The sequence below is a fragment of the Lolium rigidum genome, chromosome 4 (assembly GCF_022539505.1).
Source record: "Lolium rigidum isolate FL_2022 chromosome 4, APGP_CSIRO_Lrig_0.1, whole genome shotgun sequence".
In the NCBI taxonomy this organism is placed as follows: domain Eukaryota; kingdom Viridiplantae; phylum Streptophyta; class Magnoliopsida; order Poales; family Poaceae; genus Lolium; species Lolium rigidum.
Genome location: NC_061511.1, coordinates 175,592,185 through 175,611,486, shown reverse-complemented (window position 1 = coordinate 175,611,486; position 19,302 = coordinate 175,592,185).

The window sequence follows — 19,302 nt, the reverse complement described above, 5'->3', positions numbered from 1 at the left end:
AGGGTTCAGCGTCTGCGTGGTTTAGAAGAAGCTGAAAGATTGTACCTGCACACGCTAAGGAAGGCACGGCCTGATCTGGCCGCCAAAATCCGGCGAACCCTGGACGAAGAAGGTCGGCCACAAAGAAAAGAGTGGCGCCCCAAGCAGAGGAAAGCCGATGATAATACATCGGCTGGCACAAACATGGTCTTCATTCTTCCAACGGAGTTTAGCGCTCCAAGATTGTATGAAGCACCTGTGGCACAATTAGACTGCGGCCCACGGCCGATCATCTTTGAGAAGCCAAAGGAAAGAAGTTACGGGCATCTGAAGGCCCTGTACGTGCGAGGCTACATCAATGGGCAGCCTGTCAACAAGATGTTGGTAGACACCGGAGCGGCGATCAACATTATGCCATACTCCATGCTACGTCGGTTGGGACGCTCCAGCTCGGATCCGATCAAGACCAACGTAACGCCGAGCGATTTCAACGGCCAAGCATCCGACGCGCAAGGTGTTCTGAATGTGGATCCGACCGTAGGAAGAAAAACTGTCCCTACGACGTTCTTTATCGTCGACGAGCAAGAGTACCTACGCTGTCCTACTAGGGAGAGATTGGATCCACGCCAAGCTGTTGCATTCCATCCACGATGCACCAATGTCCGATACGGTGGGATGGAGATGAAGTAGAAGTCGTCCGTGCAGATGATTCAGTCGAGGTTTCAACAGTCGGCATGGACATTTGGGAGACATCAGGCCAAGAGCCGCTCTCAGGTATCAATTTGGACGACTGTGAGCGCATCGACGTGACAAAGAACGGGGTTAGGCTGGTGTTATCCACCGGCCTGACCGTGTGACAAAAGCAAATGTCGATGAATAAACATGGCGAGGCTGATCCTTGTGATCGGCCCCAAAAATTATGAAGGGACATAACAAAACCTTCACCGAGAAAGCAATGGGAGGCCGATTCCAACGATCGGCCAAAATTATCCTCAACATCCATTCTGCCTGGGTTGAGCATGTTATCCAACAGAGCCGACACCATCAATTTTCTTGACAGAATCGGCTGCGGGGGCACCCAGGTGGATAAAACACGAGGATATGCAGTAGAAGCGTCTCATCCTTTGATGATGGGTATTGGAGCATGGGGGCCGATACACAAGTCGGCCGAAAATTCAAAAAATTTCGAGCATAGCCGATGTGCAGACATCGACTTAAGAATCAATGGAGCAGGGGGTGGATCTTCCCTTCAAGGACTCCTAGTTCCCATTCGCAAGTCTCCAAGATCGGCAGCATAAACGTACAAGTCAGGGTAGGTGGAGCCTAACGAAGGGAACATATCTCTTCCAAGACCAGGAGAACCGCCGATGACGAAGCCATCGGGAGGGCGTCAGGAAGACACCTTCACCGGAAGATTGCTGCAGCCTGCCGAAGATAATGAGCCGATCTGATCAGCAAGGCGCAAGGGTTGAACTGAAGAAGCTCGGGGGGGCGATTCGCCCTGAAATTGCATTACGAATGGGAAACCGAGGATGATCAACGTGGTCGGCTCACTGCTATTCTCGCCCCGGTTGAGGCCCGGGGGGGCAGCTCACCTTGAAGGTTCTGCGTTGCCGGGAGCCGATTTCATTGGAATCGGCTAACTCTGCATCACAACTTGCCTGAAGAATGGTGCTGATGTTGCAAAATTATCAGTTTCAGTATGCGAGACGATCCAGCGACAAGCCCAGAACTATGTTGAGGGCACCTACTCAGCGCCAGATTACTAGCCTGCTGAATCGGCTGTATAAACTGTCAACAGATGAAAGGTGATCAATTGATTGGCCACGCACGATAGCACTCTCGGACATGGTCGAGCCCGAGCCTGTTTGCCTGAATTACGGGTCCTCATCGTTATTTCCACCCCGGCTGAGGCTCGGGGGGCAACTTGCTACGAGAGGTCCTTTGCTATAGGAAAGCCGATTTTGCTAGAATCGGTTGGCTTTGCATCTCAGTTTGATTTTGAGCAATGGTTGCTGAAAGAGAACATAGCAGGATTATAAAACGTCACCACAGAAGTGATACCTGTCCTGCAGAAGTGGCAACTTCGGCGTTTAAATTGATCCAACAACGAGTCCTAGGGCTCTTCTGAAGGCAAAGAGGATCTGGAAGGAAAGGATACGGCAGAAGAATGTCTGAAAGGCCTAGGGTTTACACGATTATGGCTTGGCCTTGTTTGACCAGGAGTTTGGGCCCGGATGGATCTATCTCAAAATTTATCGTGAGGAGCCGACGCGCTGCCATCGGCTTATTGGGCATTGACCGGATTGACGATCGGCGGAATCAGTACGAAGGACAATCGGCTAAATTATCCTAGAGGAAATCGGCAAAATCGAATTGGGGAATTTCTTCATTGATGTACCAGATTTCTTACACCGAAGAGCTGATTGCTCTCAAAAGGGAGCGCTAAGGGGGTACATTACCCCGTCTACTGCTACTGATCCTAGCTAGGGGTCCTATCTACGGGCTGATGTAGCCCTCGTCATCGCCGTCATCGCCGCTGTCGGCGCCGCTCCCGGCCGGCTCGTCATCGCTGCTCCAGCGGCCACCGGCAGGACCTTCATTGTCCTCATCCTCCTCGTCGTCGTCATCGCCGTCGCTGTCGAAGTCACTCAGATTCCCCGGCCAGGGGCAATGGCGCTTGGCCGGCGGCTCGTCGGGGAGGTCGTCGTCGTCGTCCTCCTCCTCTTCCTCCTCCTTCACCTCCTCGGAGGTGGTGAAGTCTCGCCCGGGAGAAGCGATCGTCATCGCTCTCCTCCTCCGGTTCCCCGTCAGCAAGGAAGCGGAGGTCGCTCTCCCCGTCGGTCAGGGATTTGTCATCCTCGGACCGAACGGAGGAGTCGTGGTCTTCTTTGTCCCACGCCGTTGGGGCGAGGATGTCGTACGCCGCCTGCGTACCCCACGAGGGCGTCGACTCTCGGATGGGAGAGGACACGTGGGAAAGATCCGATGAAGAAGAGGGGGAAGAGGAAGAAGACATGGTTGCAGAGGAGGGTTTTTTGGAGTGCTAATGCGGGAGGGGTGAAGAGGAGGACTGTTCGGTGCGGTTAAATAAAAAGAGGTGGGGGTTTTAATTTTCGAGCAGTTGTCGAGGACATGGTGCCAAAACTGTCAAATCGTGCAGAGAAGTTGGGAAGGCAAGTCGTCATGATGAAGCATGCTGTGACAGTTCTGCTCTGCCATGGCATGACCCCTCAGAGGAAAAAACAGAGTGGTTTTGAAATTATCATTACCAAAACCAGGGGGGCATGTGTTATCACCAGAATTTGACCGAGTCAGAGGTGGGCCGCGATCAAGATGGGCTTGGAAGATTGCACGTTGAAGATCTCTGAAGCGGCCTTGCTCGGTGAAATTGGGCCAGATTGCCCATGTATCTTTAATTATAGTAGATTGTATCTAGATTAAAAGTTAGAGTTTATCTCGTGCACGGTTTAGTGCACACCCACATTAGAAAGTCCGCTGGACTATAAATATGTACCTAGGGTTTATGGAATAAACAACAACCAACGTTCAACCACAAACAAATCTCGGCGCATCGCCAACCCCTTCGTCTCGAGGGTTTCTACCGGTAGCGTCATGTCTGCCTAGATCGCATCTTGCGATCTAGGCAGCACAAGCCTGCCTACGTTGTTCATGCGTTGCTCGTACTGAAGCATTTTTTATGGTGAGCAACGTAGTTATCTTAGACATGTTAGGGTTAGCATTGTTCTTCATATTACATGCTTTCGTAGTGCAACCCTTGCATGTCTAGCCGCCTCTACACCTATCTTAGGTGTAGGGGCGGCACCCCGCTTGATCATAGTTTAGTAGATCTGATCCGTTACGATTGCTCCTTGTTCTACAAGGATTAGTTTAATATCTCGCAATAGTTAGGCCTTACAAAGGGGGAGGATCCAGCGGCACGTAGGGTGTCGTTCGTTGGCCCTAAGCGGGATGTTCCGAGGATCAACCTCGTGTTGGTTTTTAGGCCTTGTTTAGGATCGGCTTACGATCACCGTGCGTGGCCGCGAGGCCCAACCTGGAGTAGGACGATCCGATTATGCGGTGAAAACCCTACATCGTCGTAGATCTCATTAGCTTTACCTTGATCAAGCAGGACCACCATATATTCGGACACCCCGTCTGAATCATGGGTGGATCGGCTCTTTGAGCCGATTCACAGGATAACCTGAGAGCCGATCGAGGCTCGTATTTAATGTTTACGTGTGTGCCCTGCAGGAAACTAAGCGAGGCATCATCCATACCTTCCTGACCAGGTATAGGTCAGGTGGCACGCCCTTGTGATAAACATCGGTGCGTGCGACCAGGAGGCTTTGCGGGCCGTCGCTCTGAGGGACTAGGGCCAGCCGCAGCCCTAGTTGTTCCCGGCTCTACGGTGTTGCCCGTCTCTGCCCGCCAGTGGGTTTCTGACGTCAACACCTATATAAGCAAACACTAGCAGTTTTAGAAGGAAACACAATCACACTTACCATTATAGAGTTCCCCAAGGGAATCATAAAGAGGAAAAGCTTTGCGCTTGAACTTCTTGATCCTGTCGCCCAAAGAGGTCGCCAAGTTTACCCAGAGATGAGGATCAGCTTGTAGCATGCCTTTTGCTTCATTCCAGCCAACACTGCTCTGTTTACGAGCCTCCTTTAAAATCCTGTAATCCCTCTTTAGATCATTTTCCTTGTCTTGAACCTGAGACTTTGTGAATTTCACATGGGGGTGTCTTTCATGGAAAGCTGAAACCATCAGGTTCCAAGTTTCAGTTGTCCATCCATTTTGACTTCTATGATAGGTGGTATTGTGCTCATGTAGCAGTTCCACAAGAGACTTCTCCAATGCCGGATTCCATGATGCTCTCGATTTGTCAACTGCACAACACAATAACATTATTGCGTATTGGAAAATGCATGCAAGAAATATTAGAGACTGCAGATGGTAAGAAATATATGCACAAATATGAGAGAAGGCCTAACTAACAATAACATTGTTTTGCCGAAAGAGAAGATCAGGAAATAGCAGTAAATCAGCACAAAATATATCTGAGAGTGATAGCAAATTATTTACCTATTGGAGAAGCCTTTTTTCCAGACCTTTTCGTACTTTTTTTTGCATGCTGCAAGTTATATTTTGGAGAACCCTTTGGATACACTGGAGATCCATTTGGAGACATATCTATAACCAAACAGAATTGTAATTATATATTGAAAGATCCAAACAAAATCATTATGACGTGATGAAAATATCCCAAACAAACTCATTATTACATGATAAAAGACGACACAACCAATTACATGATGAAAATATCCCAAACGAACTCATTATTACATGATAAAAGACTACACAGCAAATAACATTAGCTACTCAAGTTGGTAATCGTTCCACATCTGCATAGCTATTTGATCTCTCAAATTATTCCCTAGGATGTAGTTCTCTTGTTCATTGATGTCTTCATGGTTTTCATCACCGTTAGGTAGTATCACATAGTCAGCCGGATCTATGTTATCAGGTAGGTCATCAAGTAAAGCATCATCTCCACCATGCATTCTGATTATGTTGTGAAAGACCGCAGCAGCTGCTGGTATATTTATTTGGTTTCTTATTGGATGGAAGGTCCCAACATGAAGAATAGGGAACCGTTTCTTCAAAATCCCCCAGGTTCTTTCTACATGGTTCCTCAGGATAGCATGGCGGTGATTAAAAAGCTCTCTGTAATTTTGTGGGCGACGATGACCATGTCCGAACTCTTTCAAGTGATACCGCGTACGCCGGTAGGGTGCAAGAAATTTTTGGGTGTTCGCATATCCACCATCAACCAAATAAATTTTTCCTTCTGGTACATTGAAACCTTTCAGTATGGCAGAGCTAAGTACTCTAGCATCTGTTGCTGATCCTTCCCAGCCACATGAAATAGTTGTTACGTTCAAGTCAAAATCACATCCTATCATCACATTCTGGCTAAGGGATCCTTTCCTATTTCTCCATGGAGCTTGACGGCTAGAAAACATAGTGATGGGCACATGAGAACCATCTATGGCTCCTAAACAGTTCTGCATTGAAGTATGAATAAGTGTCAAGTAAAAAACTGAAACCTAGATGTATAAGAGATGAGTTAATTGGATCCTAGATGGGTCAAAAAAGAATTGTAACCTGGAAATACGGAAAGAAACGAGTGTCCATAGTAATCTTTGGATGAGGTTCGTCAATGATCCGTGGCCTCACAAATCGTCTTGTCAAAACGGGAATTATATCAAAGAATTGCTTGATGTACTTGCTGAATGACCATCCACTATGCTTAAACTTTAGTTGTAAATCTTCATAAGAAGCATTATGTGAGATCATATAAAGAAAGAAGGCAAGCTTCTCTTCAACCTTGATCCTAGTATCTGATAGCAATCCTTCATCTCTAAGATAGTTTGCCAGCCATATAAAGATGTGAGGTTCCATTCTAAAGGCCACCAAACAGTCCTTAATATGACCACTAAGGATTTCACTGACTTTTCGCTTGCCATATAGGAAGGAGGGATGGCGTATAGTTTTTTCCACTTTATTACTAAGATGCACATACAGTGCTGGAATAATAAAGAACAACAACTCATCCTCATCATCGGCTTTCCTCTTTCTAATACGCTCTATGCTCTGTAGATCCATTCTATCAATGAAGAAAAACATGTACTACAAGATCAACAAAAAAAACATGCAGAAACAAGGTATACTATGTATACAACAATGAAAGAGCAAATTAAAAAAAACAAGGAATTGCTTTTACCTTTGCCAGGATGAGGTAAACAGCTCCAAGGGTCAGGCACGGGGTCCCAACTTGGTGGACCCTCCTCCTCTTTGATTGAAATCCAATAAGGCTTGGGTTCCTGAAAAGGAGGTATAAACTGTTAGTAAACTGCATATGTTAACAGAGGCATAAATGGTTACTAAGCAGAGGCATATAATCAGTGGACATGGACAAGTTCACTCACACAGATAAACTTAAGCATCAACTGGTGTGTTTTCCCAGGAAGAGTCTATAAGCTACAAGAGTTATTTTAAGCAAGCCGACTAAAGCAAGTAAAAATGATCTCATACAATATTTGGTGCCAATTATATACAAAATGCAAAACCTGACAATGAAATAGCTAGATTGATCTCAATGATCATGACAAAAAAGCTACCGCAAGTCTCCATGGAGGTCCAAGACAGACAAAATGATACGACTGTTACACTATTTTTTATGACATGCTAGCAAACTGAAGGCATCTTACCTAGCGGCCTAGCGCGAAGGCTACCGGCTGCCTGCTGCCGCCCTTGAACTGTATCCGCCCCTCAAAATCAGGATATGAATCATATGTGAGTTTCTTGCGGCAGCGCCGCAGCTAGCGACCGTCGTGTTTCAGAGTATGATCTAGTTAGTTAATGGATGCGGTGTGCACAATCAGTATGCGTATATACGCACAAGCACAACAACACAAGCAATCAACAAGCATATATAGGAATATTTTGTAACCTGATCGAACAACTTCCAACAGTGTATTGCATCGAATAAATCAAGATGTCTGATGGACTAACAAAACCTCTTTCAACACTAAAAATAAGCAACACTGATGTTCATTCCTTATAGTGTACTGGCTACTGATAATACATCACGCTGTGCAGGCATCACATGGAAACATACAACTGCAAATTCATGGCGTCCATGGCGCATCATCGTTGTGCATGTCTATCGGCATTAAATAACCGGACCAAATCAAAGATTTGTGCATCCATGGCGCAACTATTCAGTTAAACCCAGTAAAAACTATCGTAATGGAGGGGAACATATCGGAGTGAACGCCTGTTCAACGGAGCAGCTGGTAGCCGAGCTGACGGCGCAGAGGATACGGCGGTTGGAGGTTCCGTTGGGGGCGACGGCGAGGAGGCGGCGGGATCTTGCGACCGAAGAGATCTTCGTGTCGAGGAGGTGGTGGCGGGAGGAAGCGGTGGCGAGATCTGGCGGCGGCAAGATCGACCGTGCCGTCGGTGAAGCTCCGCCGCGACAGTAGTTTTGCTGCAGCCGCCGCCGCGCGTGTAAGAAATGCGTCACCCTCCTCGCGTCTTGGAAACCCGTCCACCCGATGAGTTTGTGCGAGTTTTCTCGGGCTTATTCGGGGTCCAAAACCCAGCCGCGCAAGACAACTCTTTTTTTTTTTGAAACCCGCGCAAGACAACTCTTTGCTTAGTCGCTTCTCCTCCAATCAAAGACAGAACCCTCCAACACACCAGTTACCTTTCATTACCCACGCATGGTGTCAAAGACTCAATTTCGGTTAGGTAGTCACTCATTTCATAATTTTTTATCGTGATTTTAGTTTAAATTAGAATTAAAAGTACGACAAAAGTTACACAGTGAAGGAGTAATAATTAGGAGCACACACAATGCCCTTTGAGTTGTCTACATGTAACGGTAACTATCATAACCGTTTTCTGACTCGGATATGCGTAAGAAATTTGTTTTGTTGTCGTCGGTGGCTGATGCAAGAATACATTTGAGGTGTGGCGGAGTCGATAAATGAGAAAATGCAAGACCTTGTTAAATACCTCAGCAAATGAAAATTATGTGAAGTGCAATTTCAGTCGACAATAACAAGATCTGTTTCAAATCCAAAGTGCAATTTCAATTCCAAAATTTCTTTCACTATAATTGCCCTTTCTCTTCGATGCCATCTTTGTACTCACCCTAGTTGCCTCGACGGTCGCGGTATTGCCTTGCCAGGCCGGAGGCCTCGGATCTCAGCTCGTTGGCGGTTGTGGTGCCTAGCAGTCTCTCCTCCAAGCACCATCTCAAGAGCACGATCAAGAGGTTTCCGGGATTTCAGAATTTGGCAGTTGCTAGCCGGCCAGATCATATATATATTACGCGTATTTGTGCCTATGCGCGGAGACTGAAGTCTAAATTGTCAGGCACAACCGAGGCAATTCATTTGCTAGTCTCCTTCGCTCGTCGAGTTGTCGCTTCATCTTTGCTGATTCTCGTTTCTGGCGATGGAGCAAGTACTGGTACGCCAGAAGCTCTTCTCGGTTTGTTGCCGCTGTCATGGGGACACCCTGCTCATGGCTTGCCTCGCCTTGTCCAAACCAGCTCCCGAGATCCGAGCCGGTCCCGTTGCGGTTAGCGTCGCCTTCGTCTTCCTGATCATCTTCTCGTTCCTGATTGCCTCTGGGTGCGGCCCGGCTCTTGCTACCTTGGGTGAGGTTGTTGAGGTTTACGAAGGGTTGCCGATGGAGTTGAATTCCTCTGAATCTTCCCTAGATGCACCCTCGATGATCGCATATACTTGATGACGTGCTAGGTGCAAGATATTAGTAGAAACATCCGACGATGTGGGCTTAGCCCAGTGGTTTGGGTCGCAGTGGCGCACCCTAATGACCGGAGTTTGATTCCTATTAGGGACGAATTTCAGAATTGTCGCGCCAAGTCCCGCTTCTCTATATCAAAAAAGTGTCTAGTTCCTCCTAGACACGGTTTCATTATTAGTAGAAACATCCAGGTGCAAGTTGACTTCCCTGATCTCGGATTCGATGTTGCCGTATAGTTCATGGTTGACGATGTCTGTAGAGTCCACATCTTGGAGTGCTAGACCGATGACGATTCGCTTTCATCGTCAAAGGAGACACCGTCGAGTAGATAGGCCAGATCCCCCCAACTTGTAGCAGAGTTATGGTTGTCTGTGATGTTGGTCGGCCAGTTTACCTCGCTTGATGAGCCGACAGAGGATGTCGATGTTGTTGTTGGTGCTGAACTTGCAGCCGAGGACCCGGACAAATCAGATCATATATGCGAGTTGTGCCCCTCGACCGAACGCGGAAGTTGAAACTTCTGATCGTCAGATCCATCCCCTTGTCAAGATTGTCGAAGACCGGGAGAAGGATGAGTGGGTCTGGAAGAAAGTCAATGGAGCCGAACCGGATCTAGCCATCGATGATTGTCAAGTTATTGCTTGGTGAAGCCGAAAAAGCATCTGAATCCATGAATCCAATGCCCAGATTTTCCATAGACAGCGCCAATTGACCGGAGTTAACCTCGGCAATGTTCGTCCATATGGAATTAGGGTTTCGGGGAAAGAGGTGCATTGGTGGTTTCATGGGCTGGTCAGACAAACAAGGTAGTCCAACAATGCATTGATTGTAAGGCAAAGTCATCGTAATACTAGAAAAATTTTAGGGTTACAACAATTGCTTCGATATCTCCCCCGTTGGCTCCTCCTAGCCTTTATATAGGAGGCTAGGTATCATAGTTCAGTTCGGGTCGGTTTACAAGTAATCATACAAGGCTATGTTTTGGTCGGCTCCTAGATGGGCCTTTTCTTATTCGACACACTTAGTTCCCGGGATTCGAATGCTTCCAGTCTTCTAGCTTCATGGGCTTCTTCCCATGGTATACCCATGTCAGCCGTGGTTTCAAGACTTTGGTCATGCTTTTGCATGGTTGTTACAAACATACTTTGTTGGGGTTTCGTTGATTACATCAATGGAACCAGGGATGGCAGATCCCGGTTGATCTACAAAATGATATGGCTAGACCCGACCACCCTCGAACTTTGGGATTTCATATTGATCAACTGAATGGTTCAATTGGAGCGAAGGTAAAGGACTTACATGGTACTTCTTTAGCGGCAAAGTAACAACAAAATTGATTATGTAATACATGCAGATATGACTGAAGCGATAGCTCCGCGGCAAGCTCTTTTACTTGACATGGCACTGTGATGTGGTTCTGTCACTTTTAGTTCTAACAACATGGAGGTCATTGACGCGATGAAGGCGGGATGACACTCGCTAAGCCCTTCTGCTTCTCTCGTGTCATCTTCGAGCACTCTGACCTCGGGAAGCAAACAAGGTTGCACATCAATTAGCTAGCTAGGCACGTAGAGCACCTACGAGTGCTTGGTTTGATACCCCTCCTCAATGTTTAGTTCAAATCCTTTTAGATGATATAACTCTCGTTGCTAGCTGATAAAACTCGCTTGAAGTTTAAAGTAAAATAAAATAACACTAGCAGAATATACGCCGCCTCTTCCTCCAAAACCTAGTAGCTGCAGCAAGTAGTGCAAAACAGAGGAGAACCACTGGATAGGTTTTATGTGGTAGATTGACTAAGTTGGATTCTGATATTGCAAGATCTAAGTTAAGAGGAGCCGACTCTATTGTACATGTGTGCTACTGCTTTATCTTTTGCTAGATTGCATGCATTGAAGGTCTAAACCTTTCTACCGAGGTTGTTAGGGGAAGAGTTATAAGTGAGATTTTGAATCCGATACTCAAACCTAAGGCTGAAGTATACTCTGAATTCTTTTTATACTAAGTACCGCCAGCTAGCACCTAGCAGCAATGCATACAGACTACAGAGCAGGTCAACAACACAAGCATGCAAGCAGTTTGATCGTAAGCAGTGCTCACCATTTATTGAATTGTACACGCATTCAACAATTGAGCTCACCATTTATTCAATTGTTAAGGTGGGGATATTTCTGAATATTGCATTCATCGAGACATGTCTGCTATCTGGTCACAGCTATGGTTAGCTGATGTATTGTGATCGTCGCCCATCACATGGTACCATCGCACTGGCATTTTTTCTGAAGCTCCGCCACTGCCCAGCTATGTTACGTTGTTTTGTGTGATATAGGTAAAACTTGGATGTAACAACTTTGGGTATGTCAGAAAACTATGAATCAGGTAAACATTGACATAAATCGACAGCCATACGGTCAAAGCTCGAACTAACTCTAAAATACAATGAAATTAAATGATATTCAGCTTCTTCCTAAGCGTGCTGATGGGGCAGCCCAGACTAACCTGATTTTTCAGGTCAGTATCTTAATTCTGCAGAATCCAATCCGAAAATTCTATGTTGGCAAACATCTGAATTATCAAGAAACTAAAACAAATTGATCTTAGACATTCGATAAGTCGGCAAGAGAACCTAATAGACATCTAATATGCAGTCTGATCTCTCCTTCATTCCAATAGGCACATTATGTCTCAGAGTTCACTTGAACAGGACTTATGTTTTAAAGTTGCTGCTACCTTTTTCAGAATTAAGCGCAAAAACAAAAATTATCACCAAGATATCTTACATAGTTGCATGGTTCCTAGCAAACATAAATGTTTGGCCTTCAGGTAGTCGATAATGTAGACGTACCGAATCAGCTAAAGAGAGCGAAAGGAACATAATTCGATTCAAACCCTAGTATATTTTCACCACGGCATGGTGCACATGATTCAAGCGTCAAACTTGTGGTGTTGAGAGCAAGCACAAACGCTTCTGGATCGAACAAGCTCATCTTGGCGAGGATGTAAACGGTATGGTCATCATTCAGGCTCAGGGTGGGGCCACCGCTCATAAGTTTGTCCAATTGGAGCTTATTCTCCTCATTCACCATCTCAGGCAGCAGATGCCGGAAACCCGGGTCAGTGACCACTATGTCGGATGTATCAAACGTGAGGCCCTCATTCCAAACATCTGAAGAGATGGGTCTGGTCCATATGGTAGCCATCCAACCTTCATCGTCCCGTCGCTTCACGTTGAAGGCGGGATCTCTGTGATACTTGAGCTCGATAAACTTGATTAGACCATTGTATATAGTCATATCTCGATATGGCCGGATGTTGAACTCGTCAAACTTCCTGCGGAACTGATCGGGCATTGGCACTGGGACGAAGCTTATAGTAGGCTTCTTATCCAACACATTGCATAAAACAACCCCCGACAAGAGATTAATCCAGCCTATCAGCCCAGATCCTGCATATACCACGCTTGTGGCATCATATGTTGCTACCAACTTATTCCTGGTGTCCTCCGTTTCTTCCTCGGCAATGCAGGCCACCTGAGCGGACCACGCTCTCGTGTCGGAGCGGTAGATGTGCAGACTGTAGTGGTTTTGATCCTCGAGCATGAAGTTATCTACGTCGGGAAACACCACGGCAAAGTCGTCGCTGCCGTCGCAGACAGGCAAGACGGCAACCATATTCAGATTATAATTAGTTGGGTAAGGCCTAGGCAGAAGGTGGAGGGATGGAGAACCTCCGCCTGCCCTGATAATCAGTTCGGTTTGTATTTGTACCTGTACCGGCCGGTGAGGTGCGCGTGACGGGGTAGGCAAAATCATTCGATCAATCTTGGGCTGATCGAGGAGGGCGTGCGCGTGCGCTGCGACGTACGGCCAGCGGCTCAGCGCGCGTGGGAACATAGAGTCCAGCCGGGCGGGAGTGTCCACCATCGCCTCCTTTTCTTCCTTTTTTTTTTCTTTTCTAGCGCGCGAGGGGGTGTGTGCTTCTTTCTTCGACGCGACCGTACCGATGCGGAATCCGGCCATCTCCTGCGCACGGACGGGACATTCGTCACCCCTTTTTTTTTTCTTCTCTAAACCTTCATTCGGTCGATCCCGAACAACACTTGTCCGCCATTCTCGCGTTTATTTGCTTCTTTCTTCTCCGCTCCCAAATACTCCGTACGAGTCAAGATTAAGTCGCTCCATCGCGAATCAAACGACGACGCAAAAACCCGACCGACGCGCCTCTTGATCGATTATTAGGTGGCTTCTTTGTACATACGCCACGTCTACGTGCCGCGCCAAGACGCTTCCGCGGTAATAGGTACAGTAAGTACGTACTCATCGATTCGTACACACATAGCGACCTCTTCTTCCGCTTCTTGCGTAGCTCCATTCACAAGCTGGCCTGGCCTGGCCAGGCTTCTTTTTTTTCTCTCGCCTGCTTGAAAAGAAATGTTCTGTGGTTTTTAACCCAAACTACTACGTTTGAGCTTCCAATTTTCTTTTATTTCGACCCTCCAATTTCTTGGACGTTCATTCTACTTTTGCTCATTACCTCTGCCACGTAACATAGAAATTCAAACTTTCGCTACCTATCTTGGCCAGCTCCAGGTCGACATCCTACACGCCACGGTGTTCCTTGTGCAAAGATTTGGTATGGTAAGTATGTGAGCTTACAAAGTAAAGTTGGCCCACTGAGGTGCATGCATGACTATATACAAAAACAATGCCTACAAAAACAAACAACAACAATCTTATTCGAGTGCAAGCTTAAATTATGGCTACACATACAAGTGTATCTTGATGAATGATAAAACAAAATATAATACTACTGAACATTTGTTGTTTTATTAAGTGAGACCAAAACACCATTACCAAGCATCGGAACCAAGTGTCTATTATTTCTAAAATTAATCAAAACAACATCTACATCAAACCAAGTGTCTATCTGCTCCACTAGGAAAAACTCAAATTGTCCGAATATGCGGTTTGAAAAAAAAAACAAGGTGTGTATGAGAAAACAAGAGCCGCTAAGACTAATCACAATGGGGAGTATCATATAGTAGTATCATGCATATGGTACTAGTGTGTGATACTATCTTCACAATGCATAGTATCATGTAGTAGTATCATAGATTACTTATATTTAGTGATTTGTAGAATCTCAATGCAAAAGTGTGTACAAGATTGTTTTGACATTAATTTTTCTAGTTACACGTGCTATGATACAGTATCTACCTATGATACTACTACCATCTCTTTCTTCATTTATTGATGTGACACATCATCTTTTTGCATGCATGTAATGCATGATACTAGCTATGATACTCCCATTGTGGGTAGTCTAAGCAAGTAGGCAACTCTATGATAATGCAACACTCCGTAAAACTAATACAGTTCAGTAAATGAACTAATCAACCCACAATCACTCGGTAGAAGAGAAAGATACATAGCAAATGATTAACATTATAGAAAACAAAGTTAGAGTTTCAAGGTTAATTAGACAAAACAGTGCAATGCCAAATTAAGATGATCAACTCCAGAGAGTGCTAACAAATAATTTACCACCTTCTGCTCTTCTAAACAAAGTATTGGACATTGAAGTAGAAACATGTTAGTGGACATTACTCTAAGAAGGAGAATAGTGCACCACAATTACATAATTCAACATGAATATTTACGGTAAGCACCGCACCTGCATTGATAAATTATTTTAAAACAGTAGGATTATGGAATGTAGAGATACTACTCGCCAATTCAATTTGCTGGTTATCTGATTAGTAAGAGCCATAAAAGCCATGCAAACAATCGCACGATTCAGCTATGGAGAAGATATGAAAAACGACAATTTTTAAACACCAGCTAGTATAGAAATATTTAGACACGAACCTGATGAACACATGAAAGTATATACAGTATTAAGGGTCGTGTTTTAATGTGCCTTTGCCTCAGCAGTAGTAATCAATCACGGGGTGCACACTCGGGTGTCTCCTTTGTTCGTGCGTACGCACAGCGCGGATGGAAGGGTTAGCTCGCCAAGTTCCGCTCCAAAGAACAAAAAAAAGGAGTACTAATAACAACCACCTCCGCTTCACCTTTCTGCATACATCCATATAGAATCGTTGCCCCTTTTGCTTGGATGGATCGTTGCTGCTACTAGTACAATATTAGGTAAGGTACTGTCTTTGTGAAAACTGAAGCTATTCAGCTTAGGGATCTCGAGCTGGCGGCGGTGTTCTTCGGCGGGCGATGGTCCGGCGCGGCGGCGTGATTTCCGTTCGTCGGGTGGGAGGAGGAGCGGCGGCGCGGCCCTTGGTGGCGGAGCGAGGCCGGCGGCCGGGATGCAGGGCCTGCTAGGCCCAGATCTGGGCCCAGGCGGGGCTCGGAGGGGCTGGGCGGGCTGCCGCGTCTGGCTCGCCGGCGGAGCTCCCTGGAGGCGGAGAAGTCGCGGTGGTGGTGGCTGGGTGTCGGCGGTGCTCCGGCCGGCCTGCTGCAGCTCGGCAGTGGGGACTTTACGGGCCTATTTGGGCCCGGCCGGGCCAGCTGGGCCTGGTTTGACCTCGCTGCCATGTCCGGTCGGCTACCGCGAAGGCGGTGGAGGTAGTTCCCTCCCGCACGGCTGAGGTGCTGCGACCCCCGGCCCGGCTACTGCTATTCTCTATGTCCAGGCCCTGCTCCGGTGACCACAGCGAGATGGCGATGATGGCTTCAAGACCGCGGTGGCGTGTGCTGGTGGGCGGAAGTTAGGTGGAGCACATCGAAGCTTTCGGGGTTGTGGGTTTGGTGGGCGGGAGAAATCCTTGTCGGCATGCCCGACACCGACGCGGAGACGCCTACGGGTGTCGCCCTGCCTTCTTGAAGGGCGTCGGGTGTACCTCCTCCCCAATCCCTTCCGCGTATCGGGGGAAACCCTAGGACTAGTCCGGGCAGCAGCGGCGGCGTCGTCGTCGCTTTCCTTGTTGAAGGTGTTGTTTGATACGCGGGGCTTCGGTAGGCTAGGTGTGTGGTGGAACTACTCGGAGGGCGCAGCGGTTGTGAGTTATCTTCGTTTTTGTCGAGCTGCCAGCGTCGGCATTGTTTTCTCTTTTCTTTCTTTTCTGTTCCTTTGGACTTGGTTGTGCTGCGGTCCCAGCGTGCCTGTTGTATCGGTTGGTTGCTATATTAATATAGCGGGGCGAAAGCCTATTTCGAGGAGGCAGTGATCCTTATTTAGTGTAAAATTTCTGAGAGGGTATCTTAGCAGCTACTCTACTGTATTGTAGTTAAAAAACAAGCAAAGATAGCCAAGATTAAAGGAGTTGGACCGACTAATTTTAAATTTATTGCAGTAACTTATATGAAGTAAACATGTTCTTCACTTGACCAGCATCTGAATAGTAACATTTTTTTCTAAATCTTGAAGCAGTTCTCTAGTTCCTCAACAATTTGTCAAATTATAAGCTCTGCAGTGAGAATCACAAGACCAATGCGATTTCTGAATTATAAGCTGTTTTTAATTATAGGCATCTGGGTGGCAAGAACACAAGTAATAATGCAGACTCGGGGCTGATGTTGAGCATGTGCAGCGACTGCACATAGATACATAGCGAACCACTGGGCAGTGTTGGAGAATAGCAGCGATACTACCTTGTCGTGGCCACAGTTGCCTGTCCCTCCTTGTGCTGCTTGAGGAAGCTCGAGGCCGAGCCGAGCACCCCTCCGACACCATCATCTGCTGCAGCGGAGATAACTCTACGGAAGGATGGAGTTGCACGATTTCACTATCAAAACAGCAAACATATCAGTTCATTACGCAAAGCGTAGTAATTACCAAAGTCCAGAATTTAGAACCCAGATTAACCAAAGACAGCCATTAAAAAGGCAGAAACAAGAACTACTGAACTTTTGGCGGACATGCTACTTTTGTAATCATTCTGCTTATGCATGCCTTGGTTAAAGCTTGCGGTAGTAGAAGAAGTCGAGTCAAAACTGACGTTGCTCTTCAGGAAATCGAACTAGAGGCGTACGTAACCCTTGCTGCTTAATAAGATCTGTTTTTAACCGCAAAGAAAAAACAGAAAAGGGGAAGGTTGAGGTGCATATGTAGGCCACTGATGACTTGTCCGCTGCTCCTCGTCCGGCTGGTCGGAGAAAGAATTGATTTTGACGTCAGAGATATGGAAATGGGGGGGAATAGGAAGATGGTTCAGATTGGGAAAAGGTCGATACCTTGAGCACGCATGCGCCAGGAGACGTGCCTCCTGGTTGCCGATGGCGGCGGTGATCGTTCGCGGATGTAGGCGGTGTGGTGAAGTTGTCCTCCGTGAGGAATGCGAGGTGGGTTTTATATGATCACCAATACAGAAGGCGGCGCGTCGTCCGCCGTGGCCGGATTCCAGAGGACAGTGCCAGTGCACGGGGGAGTCGGGGATAGAATGGCGAGGTGACGACAGGGAAGCCGTAGACCAGGCGACGCAGAAGTTCGCAGAGGGAGGCGTCGGCGTGGGGGTCGAACGGGAGAAGGGAGCGCCGGCGAGCAGTGAGCGGCGAGGCTGGGGCGGCGGCATGGTCGACGTCGCTCTAGGTGGATTGCGCCCGGGTAAAATGGAAGAAATAGGGGAATCAAGAGACGGGCCAGTCGATTCGTTTCTTTGGGTCTGTGCATTCAAGAGGTGGGATTAAGCGGGCCAGTAATCAGGGTGCAAGTGGGCCGGTTTGCGGGAGCCCGCTTATATGCCGCATGGGCCCGCAACGAATAAGAGGGTTGCCGCTGCAGCCTGCCAAAAACTAATCGCACTTCCGTGGCGCCCACTTCTGCCCGCATAGTAGTACAGGCCATAAGATCTCAGTATTTGCGTACGTGCGTATATGCCACGCAGCTGGTAAGAGGCTGAGCAACAACATCGGAGCGGAGCTCGCGTCTGGGAGAACGTAGTGGTGGCGGACGGCCAGCGACGGGACGCGGAGGTCTGCGGAGAGCTCGAGACGGCGGCCCAGGAGCCAGGAGTAGAGGAGGAAGGCGCCGGGGAACGAGGACGAGGAGGCGCGCGGGCCTGCGCGTGGAGGAGCGCGGACGGCGACGGGTAAAAAGGAGTTGCGGCGGCAGCTGCAAGGGCGTGCGGGGCGACGACGGCGCGGTCGGAGACGAGATCGAGCGGAAGCGGGGTCAGGGTGAGCAGAGATCGAGCGGATCCTGGTCCTGGATGATGCTCTGCTCTTTCTTGGTACTCCGTATTAGGGATTTGTGCTTACCGTGGTCGGCCCGCAAAGTTCCACATAGTTTTTCCTCATGCCTGTGGGCCTCCGCCAACGACTTAACGTGGGGCGGGCCATGCGGCGCCGCAGACGGCCCGCTTCCACTTGCAATGCAGCATCGATATCTGTTTTTCTTTTTTTGGAAACAATCAAGATTTAAATGCAGCATCGTTTTACTTTGATTGACTTGTTCGTTGGTCGATTCCACTACTCGTGCCATATGTATCGCTAGCATGCATGCACCAAACATACTCCGCGTACATGATTGAGCTAAATCATACTAACGGTAGAATAGTAAGCTAATGGAGTTTGTTTTATCAACATATTATTTCACCGTTTATATCTCGTACATATTTTCTCACATCGTCAAATAGTTCTTTTTCTTTTGTTATGCGAAAAAGGTCACCATATATATTATCTAAAACCAACCCTTACAAGAACATCCTTACTAGCAAAAGAAATAAAACATACATTCTTGCAGAGTTCAGCTGCATCTTCCTTCTGCATCTCTCCATGTTGTGTCATGCGCAAAGCTCGATGCCGCCTCTGGACCTCCGGCGTAGCAAAGCTCGTATCGGAGAAAGCTTGAAAAAAAAAACAATGCGCTTGTAGAAACAGCGGCTGGGAAGTCATCGACGTGGATCAGAAGATGCCTGCGACTAGGGTCTGGAATGATCGTCGTCCCGGAGAAGCTAGTACTAGGAAGAGTCGGGAGATAATCCCAACTCCGACCAAACTCGCAAGTTCCCTAAAGTTGTAC